The sequence below is a fragment of the Amblyomma americanum genome, chromosome 8, assembly GCF_052857255.1.
Source record: "Amblyomma americanum isolate KBUSLIRL-KWMA chromosome 8, ASM5285725v1, whole genome shotgun sequence".
NCBI lineage: Eukaryota > Metazoa > Arthropoda > Arachnida > Ixodida > Ixodidae > Amblyomma > Amblyomma americanum.
This window is the reverse complement of record NC_135504.1, coordinates 8763168-8774645: the sequence shown is the minus strand read 5'-3', so window position 1 is coordinate 8774645 and position 11478 is coordinate 8763168.

Below are 11478 nucleotides of genomic sequence, written 5' to 3'. Positions count from 1 at the left end.
CCCAGACCCTTGACCAAATCATTCCTTGTGTGTAGCTTTAAACGAAAACATAACGATGGCTAGATGTATAAAAGGTGCGTGCTCGCGGCGAAAGCTTGCTGCTAAAGCGAAAACAAAAGCTTCTATAGCGACTGAGCAGACTGACTATTCGCTGCCAAGTCTGCGCCGAATGCCTTACTTTAAATATTTAAAAATGGGTTTCCGAAGAAAAGTTATGGTTTCTTCGACATACAGTACTTTCAAAGGCCAGACGTGTTATTTATAAGGTGGTAAACTAAAGTTTTTTTTTCTAACTATTACTGTCAGGAACCTCATTGCAATTAGATTCCCAGCCGGCTATTACAAATCGTTATATTAGTTTCTAGATTTTTTTTTTAAAAAGCACGGTTCAAATCGGCACTTCGGCGCAAAGGATTCTGGTTCTCCTCTCGTAAAACAGAAACCAAGCGGCTCAAAAGCGCACACTGGCACACCCACGAGCTTACCTCTCTCGAAGGCGTACACGTCACCTGCCTTTTTCTGTGACATGCGGGCTGCAGGGGCCAGATGGTCACCGATGCCTGCTGTTATTCCGCATCGCATCGTAACCGGAAGCGTTATGAAGACCCACTCAGCTGGGACCGTCCTCCCATTGGCGACAGGCACAGTGGGACACCCCAGTTGTTGCTCATGATCCCAGTGTCGCTCATGTGGCAGACGCCCCTCTGCGGCTTGCCACTTAAGCCCGATAGCGACAGAAGAGGGATCGATCACGGCTGCGCACTGCTTTGTGCAAGTCACTCAGCCCCTCTCTAGGGACAAGGAATTTAGGCACTGATAACAGATGGCTGCCAGTTGATTCTAGGGCCAGAAAGCATGCATCACTATCTGCAGGCTCTACGCGGGTTTTACGGCGAAGTATATAGAAGCTTACGACTGTATCAGCAATGGCATTTTAATGCAGCCGCACACAAAGGTAAGAAGGCGGCCGAACAAGTGGTTAAAGTGACTGAGAAACCTTCGTTCAGTGGGATTAATGAAGGCCTTGTACTACGTGCACCTCACACCGCACAGTAGACTAATCGCATCCCAATAACGCAAGGACCACTAAAGATCGCCACCAATTAACATGGACGATTTGTCACAAAAGAACGTGATGGCGACAAGCGTGTCGATGTCTGCGAAAGGGTGCGCCAGGGGACTCCCAAGGGACCGTATACGGACATTTTCACGCTACCGCGTAATGCTTTTAAGGCGAACTTGTGTCCCTCATGTTTCTGTTCGAGAGGCGAGCGGCGTGTTCGATCTATGCTGCATGCAGCTCGATGTCAGAGTCCAACGGACGGGCGAAGCGCGCACCCCGGAACCTGTCGGCATTTCTTAGAAAGCAGGCCTGTGAATGTGTCCGTATTTATGCGAGTTTCTCTTTTTGTCTTTTCAGTGTTTCTAAGTGCGCGGCTGTCAACGGCGCCAAAAAAAAAAAAACCGGAACAGCGGCAGTGTGGGCTGGAGGGACGAGCGAGAAGCAGCGTGTGTGCGGAACACCTAAGTGTACCAATGAGGGGGAGGCTGTACGAGCGGCATAGCACACACATAACACGCTGAAGCATGCATGGGCTTGGACAAAGAACTAAAAAATGGCTAGGGCTCAACGTGGCTTGAACCTAGTTGTACGAGCAAAAGCTCTGTTAAGCATGGTCTCCACTGTCTGAAATCAAACGTCAAGGTCCAGGTCAGGTACAATGGTCATAGTCATATGACCACAAGGTCACACAATCATAGCTTGGCCCATACCATCACGCAGTCAAGTTCGGTTTGACCTTGTGAGTCATTGAAGGTCATTGTCTCATCCACATCGAAGTCGGAAGTTGTACCGTGAGGAGCAGAGCTCTAACTCTAAACATATTTTTTGTGTGTACAAAAACAAACGGCGCGATCGACGCACGGGAAAACGAGCACACAACGAGCTGACGACGCGACGTCGTAGAAAGTGCGGCATTCCGTGCAACGTCAAAGCAGCTGACTAGGCCAGCCCTTCACCCGTCAGTCAGAATGATGGCCGAATGGAATGCCATTCACTGAGATGTCACGCTAGACGCTGGGGCAATGGTTCGGATGCCAGCGTAGGATAAGGTTGGCTTTTCGAAAGGTAGCACGAAAGGGCTCAATTTGAACTGTCATCAATTTCGGGGGTGCACACTGCTGCAGTATTTTGTAGAGAATATTTTCATCATTTCCATGGAGGCGAGATGCATAAACACTTGTGTGCTGCGCGTTGTGTCAGTGCAGGTAAAGGACCCCAGGTGGTGTAAATTAACCCGAAGCCCTACACTAGAGCGTCCGTCATAGCCCATGTGTCGCTTCAGTATGCTAAACCCAAAGTGTAAAGAAAAACCAGTTTAAGTATGTCACTTTTCCCTAGAAGTTGAAGGTTAGCTTCACGGTGCCATGATACTGTGGTGTCACATATGACGTCACCAGCTACTTTGACACCGTGAGAAATACAAGCAGCCTATTCAATAATACTGCGTCAAAGGTTGAGCAAAATGAGCTGACAACAACCTAGACGTAGTAAACATCAAGTATCAAAATCAAATATACAATGTTTAAAATTGTCCTCATTGTCCCTCTAATGTGTGAAGCACAGAAGACAGAGCACAATACTTGGATCTTTTTCCTTAACTTTTATTGTATATGCATAGCTGGACATATATATGTACGCATAATGGAGGCACATGATCACGATCGCGGTTGCAATAATACACCGTTATGTACAGTTACTGCATAAAAACCGCGTAAAACATGTGCAGTGAGCAAACAGGCTGCGCAAGCGCAAAAGAACTAGAAAAAGTTTCTCGCTGAACAAGACAGAGATGCAAGGTAGCACACAGGTGCCCACAGGTGCAATCATAGATTCATGAAAAACATCCAGCGAGAAAGAAAAATGACCAAAAAACAAACTGGCATACGCGAAAAACACAGAGTGTACGTGACTTTAGTGTACAAATTTAATAACAAGATACGAATGTGTTCAAGCATGTTCTTGTTTATTTTCACTACACACCGCGAACTTTCTCCAAGATTGCAGCTGAAAGCAGTTACACAGTTTGCGCTTCAATCACAGAGCCTTTCGCTTGATTACCAACCCCGTTTCTGAAGACTTAGAGGCATATTTGGTGAAGAAAGGTGCCTCAACATGTTTTGCCAGCTGTCTATGCTCAAAGTTCCAGACAGACAGTTATTTGATCATATAGTATCGGCAGACCTCTCACAGGTTCCACATTTCAAGAACTTCAAGCCAGTGGCTACAGAATTCGTAGCAATACAAACTGAGGTGTCCCCTGTGGGCAGTTAAGTGAGTTGCTTAGAACTACTTAAATCACCAGAGCTCATGTGTGGTATCTCCCTTAGATCCTATAAAAAGGTCAAAGAAGATATGGATTCAAGACTGCAGAGTTGGATCTGCATGTCCTAAAGAAATCCGACAGGCATGGCATGTTTCAGCATAATAGGTGCCATTAGTGGGTACAAATGGCGAGTTTAATGTAAACTAGGGTGTACACCTGTTTTCAATGAGCAGGCAGCTTTCACAGAATATGTGGTCTAAAATAACAGTAGCTAACAGTTCCCAAAGCCCGTAAGAACAAGCTTGCAGACATGTAATGTAGCAAATCTTAAGCAGAGAGAACAATGTTTCTATTTAGGGCACAGAGCTGGTGTGTGATATGCAGATTAACAAAAAGCTTGGGTGCCTTTCTTAACCACATTCTTAAAGTAGAAAACGCAACAGCATTTAGCACCCACTAATCCACCTTTTTTCCATTTTCTGGAGTGGCCTTACTTTTAAAACTTAGGGGGTTTTTAGGATTTTTTTGGGTGAGCCAACTCGAAATTTTGGGGGTCCTCACATTTTCAACTCTGGCGGTGCCCTGATTGGCCCACTGGTGGTCATGTGGTGTTGATGACATCACGACCCTCTCAACCCCATTCACAGACCACGGGGTGTCCTCAAATCTCTACTGGCATAGTGGTGCATCAGTTAGTAAGCAATGCACCACTGCCCCAGCAGGTGGGTGTTTCAAACGCAGTCACTAGTGAACCTTGCGAGACCCAAGTTGCCCACCCTGGACTCCCGTAAGGCTCATGCACAGTGCCATGGTGGGAAGATGGCAAATGCATCGAATTTGGCAATGGTGGACAGTTTGCTCACAATACGGTGGGCAGGTCGTGATGATGTCACGTCTCGTCACGTGGCCTCCCTCGACCAATCAGAAAATTTCTCGGAGAATTTCAAATGTTGCCGTGTCCTCCAATTGGTCAACTGGGGCCACATGACGCTGATGCCATCACCAGTGAATTGACCAAACAGGGAATTTCGTTATGGGCAAGACTGAAATTTTTCATGAGGAGACAGTCTAAATGCTCTCGCATTAATATACACCAGATGGCACTAGCATCACAATCGCAGAGACAGACCAGTGCGCTACACAGCTACAAAGTGAATAAGCCTCATAACCCCATGCGATAAAAATATGATGTTTTTTAAGAAAAAGAAACACTCACGCTCAAAGTAATGCAATGAGCAGGGTGCACTTTCATTTGGGCAATGCTGGAAACAGTCCACACTGTGTACCATGTACAAATATTGCGAACACTGTTTTCATATTGTAAACATGTGAAGCTCGTCATAAACAAGCATTCAGCTCCTATTATATCGCTCTCTCCCTGACAGCCCACAAATTGACGTCAATTGAAATTAACATCTTCATGAACAAGTTATGAACTGCACTCACAACCAGTTTGAATGTTACAGTCCATTCTGGATGATTTGAGCTCGAAAAGAAAGTTTTTTCAAATTATACACAGTTTGAATCAAGGGGGACCTTTTTTTAATGAACTTGATGTTGATGAGGTTAAACTTTCAGTTCAAATAGACTCAGTTTTCTATTTACTATCTGAATTAATAAGAGTCCCCTGCCAATACCAGAACCAGTCAAACACATAAGAGGTCTAGATCCCAGCTGTGCGAGATTGGCAGCGGTTAAATGGTTTTTACTTGCACCAAAGAAGAAACTATTTCATCATATCCAATGAAAGTTTCAGTCCCTTGGTAAAACACAGAGTGGATATGAGCAAAATTTACCAAGCTCACAAGATAACAACAAAATCCTATCAGAAAACACTTTAGCTAGCTGAACATAATTACGCAATCTCCAAAAATGAGTCCTTGAACTGAAAAGCAATGCAAAAATGCATGAGATTTTTTCCTCAAGAACAGAAATTTACTGTGAAGGCAGTTAGCTGCATGTTGTGCTTCTTTCAATATTCATGAGTGCGAACAGGATAGTAAAAATTGTAGCAAAAGATGTAACACTCAAGATTCTCTGTGCAACTAATGTCAAAAAGACCTCGTATGAAATTCTTTGGTGCCGTTGCAATGTAGCCTCTGTATGAGACAGATGGCTTGAAGTAATCTCAAACTGACTAGAAATTGTGTGCATCTCAATGTATGCAACATGAAAAAAACATTTCCAGGCTTGTAAACTTGTACTTCCACAGCCCACAGTCCAAATGGCATGGCAGACATGGCTCTACAGATGTTGTGAGAAAAAACCTGCTTTTCTAGCCATATACTGCCAGGGCTATTGACCTCCAGACACCTTCCAAGACTTGCATTTTCAGACCTTACCATCACCAAATACCATAGCACTGTTAATGCTGATCTATACACAAGCTTTCAATGTCCACAAGTGAGTGCCAACCATGATTTTGAAATTTGCTCTGAAATGAGCCAGTGGCTGGAACAGGAGAAGCAGTTTCCCCTGTGTCAAACTACTGATGCCAGAAATGGAAAAAACGAAGTCACTGCAAACACACAATGCGAACCACTAACTAACCAGCATGTTACCGCTTCATCAAGATTCATGCAATTCTACAAAGTGCACCTGCCTCAACACACAGTTTGTGCAATTTTCCCCATCAATGACAGCACTGGTGAAGCCTGCGCCAAGAGCCTTGTTACACCAGAAGCAGAGAACTGTTGCAAAAGTCCATCCAAAGCATTCAAACAGTTTCACGTGCTACTTCTTAGCTCCATCACAAAGTCGGACTAGTGGTGCTATAGATTGTGCACGCAATAACACCCAGTTTGGCACCTCGGAGCAATTTCCTTAAGACGCCATTTTGTTTTGCCGCACAGTCATGTGAAGGAACACTTGTGCGAAAAGCCGATGCACCTTGACTAGAGTTCATTTTGCGCGTAATCCCCTGTCCACCAAGACTGATTTGTGGAAAGTTCATGTCGATGCAACGTATATAAAACACACAATTGCACAGTCTCATAGTAAAAGAAGAAAACATAACTTCTTACATAGCTATGCATATCACAATGCAAACAACATGAGACAAATACTAGATCACAAAGAGGTACACAAGCCCACTATACAACTACATAGAGATTGTATGTACACCGAGAAAAAAAAATCTTTTCACTGTAAACTTCAGTAAAGCATCTCAACACTTACACTCCCACCAAGATTGCCCAGATATTTTTCTGCAGCCGCTATCCACCTAAATTCTTTTTTTTTTGTACATATGCCAAGTCCTAATAAAACTCTATATACATAAATGACTACACTTGAGCCCTTTAGAAACAAAATTTAACTGCAACCTCTAAAAATGTTGTACAATTGTACTCAGCTCTTTTGCAGCCCTAAATGAGCTCGAACCTGAAGTATGACGTGCTACATTACCTACACTAAGAGTTGCGAAAAAGGAACAAGCTAAACAGGGAATGATTTACAAAGCTGTCATTCATTTCTTCTTCTTCTTGTACTCTCGGTATCACATTTGATTGTATCAGAAGCGAAACAAGCAAAAACGTGACAAAGATGGAATGAAGTTCACAGAAAAAACCAGGATCCCAAATGACAACAGGGCTGCGTAAAATATGTTATGAGAACTTTGCCCTGTTTACGTTCGGCACATTGTAACAAGTTCATACAGCATTCAATCTCTTGCCCATAGCGACCAGCATATGTTCCATGTAAAGCCCATGGTTGCATTGCAGGCCAAGTAGCCGCGCGAAAATCCTGCATGTTTGACATAGGTGGGTGCAAATTCCTCCAAACCAAACAGAAAAGCCTGGTTGGGCTGAAGGGGTCCCCGTTCTTGACAGGTTTTGTTTCAAAATGAGCTGAAACATCTCAAGGAATAAAAACAGCACTAAAGAGACATAACAGGTGAGCTGAAATAATGTGAAATAACACAGTTATTCATTTTAGCAAGATATCCCTCTAATGTCAAAGCACACAATGAAAAAAAAAAAAGGTGCAGTTCTCAAAATAAAGAACAAAAAAGGCTCCTGACAAAACTGAATAGAAAGAATGATAAAATCATATCGGGACATGGATTTTCTTCTCATGTTATAATGCTGAAAACAACTTTTAGGTCATGTTTAAACCAACGAGAAATTAACTTTCTACATTCCACTGAAATATGGCTGAGGCATTGGCCTACACGAAAAAAAGCGTGGCCAGCATCCAATTTAAACCTTCATGATAAACACGGCGCTGAATTAGTACAGAATTGAGCAGTACTTTTTCCTGAAACACTACAGGATCAGAGCACTTATTTTCTATGCCTCTCAATAAAACACTTTTTGGCATCTTTCTATTAGGCTTTCTGGTAGCTTTCTATGAAGTTTTCTGGTAGTGTTCTATTCAGTCTTCTATTAGCTTTCTATTGAGGAAAGCTTTTTGCTACAGAAGCCAAGCTTTTACGCTACTGATTTTCATCGCGGATTTATGCAACTTCAAGAGCTTATGTAAACCACTTTCAAAAGTTCTGCCATGACTGGCAAAGTCTCACTGGAGAGTCAGAGAACGTGTAAAGCACACAAATTTCTAAACTAACGTGTAGAAAGTGATCTGAATTTCAGTCAAGAGTGAAAACACCAATTCGTCCAAAAACATGAGTAAAAAATTTGCTTCACTTTTGAATACTAGATATAAAACCTGAATGCTAACAGCTGACACGGTTTGCATTGCTATGTGCTTTGAACAACAATGCTGCTTGCATGCTTTCAGCAGCTGCCCTGTCTTGCTGAGCTGGTACTTCATGGCATTTTTAAATGTATGGCCCTCACAAAACATGGTTCCATTTGTGAGTTAAAATTTTAAAACATCACGAAAGTGCATGCTACTAGCATGTAATCTCAATAATAAAAGGTGCTGCGGCACAAAATTAGTCTCAAAAGTAAAAATGCCCTTTAGAAATTTCTCCCACTCTCGTCTTAGCCAGCAAATGTTCTGCTAGATAAAAAGATAAAATGTTGCACAATTTTTCAAAACAAGCATGACCGTATGTAGCTAGGTTTGTTTTCACTTCTGTCAGCCAATGGGTGAATGATTATCTTATTCTCCGCGACAACTTTTATTGGCAATGCTGCAGAGCACAGGCACGCCCTCTCTTTCTATGCAGCACACTATAGCACCCGGTAACATTTAATGGTTTGGTTTGGTTTACGGGGTTTAACAATCCAAAGCTACTCAGGCTATGAGGGATGTCGTACTGGAGGGCTCCGGATTAATTCGGATCCTGTAAGGTTCTTTAACGTGCACTGACATCGTACAGCATATAGGCCTTTAGCATTTTGCCTCCATTGAAATGCGAATGCCGTGGCCAAGATCGAATCCGCATCAGAAACCAAGCACCATAACCACTGAGCGAACAAACGGCTGGTTACAATTAATAGTTTGCTCCTAAAACACAGTACATTGATAATACTACCCGCCGCGGTGGCTCAGTGGTTAAGGCGCCCAACTACTAGTCCGGAGTACCCGGGTTCGAACCCGACCTCGGCGGCCGCGTTTCGATGGAGGCGAAACGCAAAAGGCGCCCGTGTGCTGTGCGATGCCAGAGCACTTTAAAGATCCACAGGTGGTCGAAATTATTCCGGAGACCTTCACTACGACACCTCTTTCTTCCTTTCTTCTTTCACTACCTCCTTTATCCCTTTCCCTTACGGTGCAGTCCAGGTGTCCACTGAGCTGTGAGACAGATACTGCGCCATTTCCTTTCCCCAACAAACAACAACCAATTTGATAATACTCACTATTTGCACCATAAACAGCAGAGTGTAAATGATAAATTTATGCCAAAAACAATTTCTTTGACTACAACAAATAATTTAGGCATGAAGTTTCTATAAATGGTGCCAGCTACACCAGTGATGGAGCGAACAAATCGCGTGGCGAGCAACGTGCCAAGCGGCCATCCTGAGACGGCCAAACTATTGTCAAAGTGACACAATTACACACGCTCTGCCCCTGTAGCTTTCTCTTCATTGCCAAAAAAAAAGTTGTCGCCGAGTACAGCCAGGTCGTCGGCCAGCCTCCACTCAAATTTCACTGTAACGTGGCATGTCGTGTACGGTTGGTTTCACAGCAAGAGCTGTGTGACCTACACTCTAGTGATTTTGGATGGTCAAAGTCCACGTAAAACTGCAGCGCCCCTAGCGGTAGTGCCGCTGACTAATTGAGCGGAGGAGAAGACAAGCGGCTTGTCCCAAAGTAGCAGCGAAGAAGGATCACCGCGACACTCCTAGCGATCACTTGATGAAGCACTGAGCAAGGAGAAGCAGGGGTATTCACATGACAGTAACCGTGTCATTTCCTTCTTAATACCCTCCTCCTCCCTGCATCACTAAGCACAACCAAGCTCGAAAATTTTTTGTGCAATACTAAACAATCTAGCAATACTTGTCTGCTTGGCCCAAAGCTAATTAAAGTATACTGTCTGCAGAAATACTAGGCCAAGAAAACAGTTCTTCACATCTCAACCAAACAGTGAGGCACCAGTGAAAAAAAAAAGGCCTTCCAGGTTTCCATGATGAGCATTTCACCTTTCTAGCAACTAGCAACAGACTATGCCATGGTGCCTTTCACTCAGTAAAATTTTTTGCTTTCACTGAATGGTAAAATAATACCGTTGACCAGCTAGTGGTTTGGCCGAGGGAGGCAGTACACCCTCTTGCTGAAAAAAATTCCTGCCGCTGATAATTACGAAGACCTAACCTAACTAAATACCACCACACGAGGTACCAAAACATGCTAATTGCATTATAGATCTCCATTTAATGGCGACCTCTCTATAGCAATGCAGGATTTCCACTAGACGGCATGATGCACATTAGCATGCTGGAAACCACAACCTGTTTTTTTCAGCTCGGCTAGAATGGCATACCTAGAGGAAAATTAGTGTCAAACATAAGCAATGTCATCACTAATTGATAAATAGGCTTATTAATCAATGACTGTGTATCTAGTCTGTTCACATTATACTCCAAACTGCCAGAAATACTCAGTGTGGCACTTCGTTGCTGCAACAGATGAAAACTGACAGCATCTGAAGGATCTGCAAAGCAGTCGTGACACATTGTGTTGGGCAAGTTGGAAGTAATTCATATTGTGGACCAGTGCAAAGCGGACAATGGACCTAGGAAAGAGAAGACGACAAAGCACCCGTGTCGTATTCTCTTTCCTAAGTCCGTAGTCCATTTTGCGCTGGTCCACAATACGAGTCGTGACACCTTTTTCAAAAATATCCAATGGGCTACTGGACTGACTCAGTGATATATATAGTATTGGTAGGGTCACCAGCTGTTAGTACTTTTTAAGTGCGCCAGGATATTGGAAAGAACACTTCCGCCTGTTGTCTGTGAAGCGGCGATGAAGAACAATGCGATTTGCTTGGTACACTTGGTAGGTGTGAGGAACTTCACCCTTGCTTAAAATGAAAGCCCTTGTGATATGGGTACAAAAAAAAAGGTGGAATTATATGAACTTTACGACAACAACATGCCCTGCACATGCAGTGTTCTAGTCACATGGATACAGCCACAGGTGTGCCTTCTTAATAGAGTGCATAAGGCAATCTTGACAAAGAATTCAAATGCAGAAAGGAACAAAGCAACTATCAAGTCAGTGTTGGTCTTATGTGCACAACAGGACTGGCTTTGTTGAAAACATGGGCTTCAGCATGATTTTCCTGAGTAAAATTTCACGTTTAGAGGTGAGGAAGGCCCCTACCCTTAAGTCTACCGCTGGCACATAACCATCACTTGCTGCACATGCAGGGGCTTGAACCAAAACATGATATCCAACAAAGAGTACAAAAAATGGCATGACGCAACTCCATCTGAAAGAACCTTTTGAGATATCCATGCTAGCGCAAAGTTTTGAAGATACACCAAAGCATTAACTATCTTCACAGAGGTAGGCAAGAAGCCTTGGCTAAAGCGAAACTTGACAAGAGAAATTAAAGAGCAGATCTTTTGAGCCTTAATGATTAGTGTCCAAGACCAATGAGTCTTGACAATTCGCAAGGAACTTGCTTTACAACCATGTATGTGTCACCTAAAACCAAACAGCTGTTATGGACAAACATATTGACCTGTACAGAATGTGGGGCTCCTAACAAAGACAGGTGCAAACACTA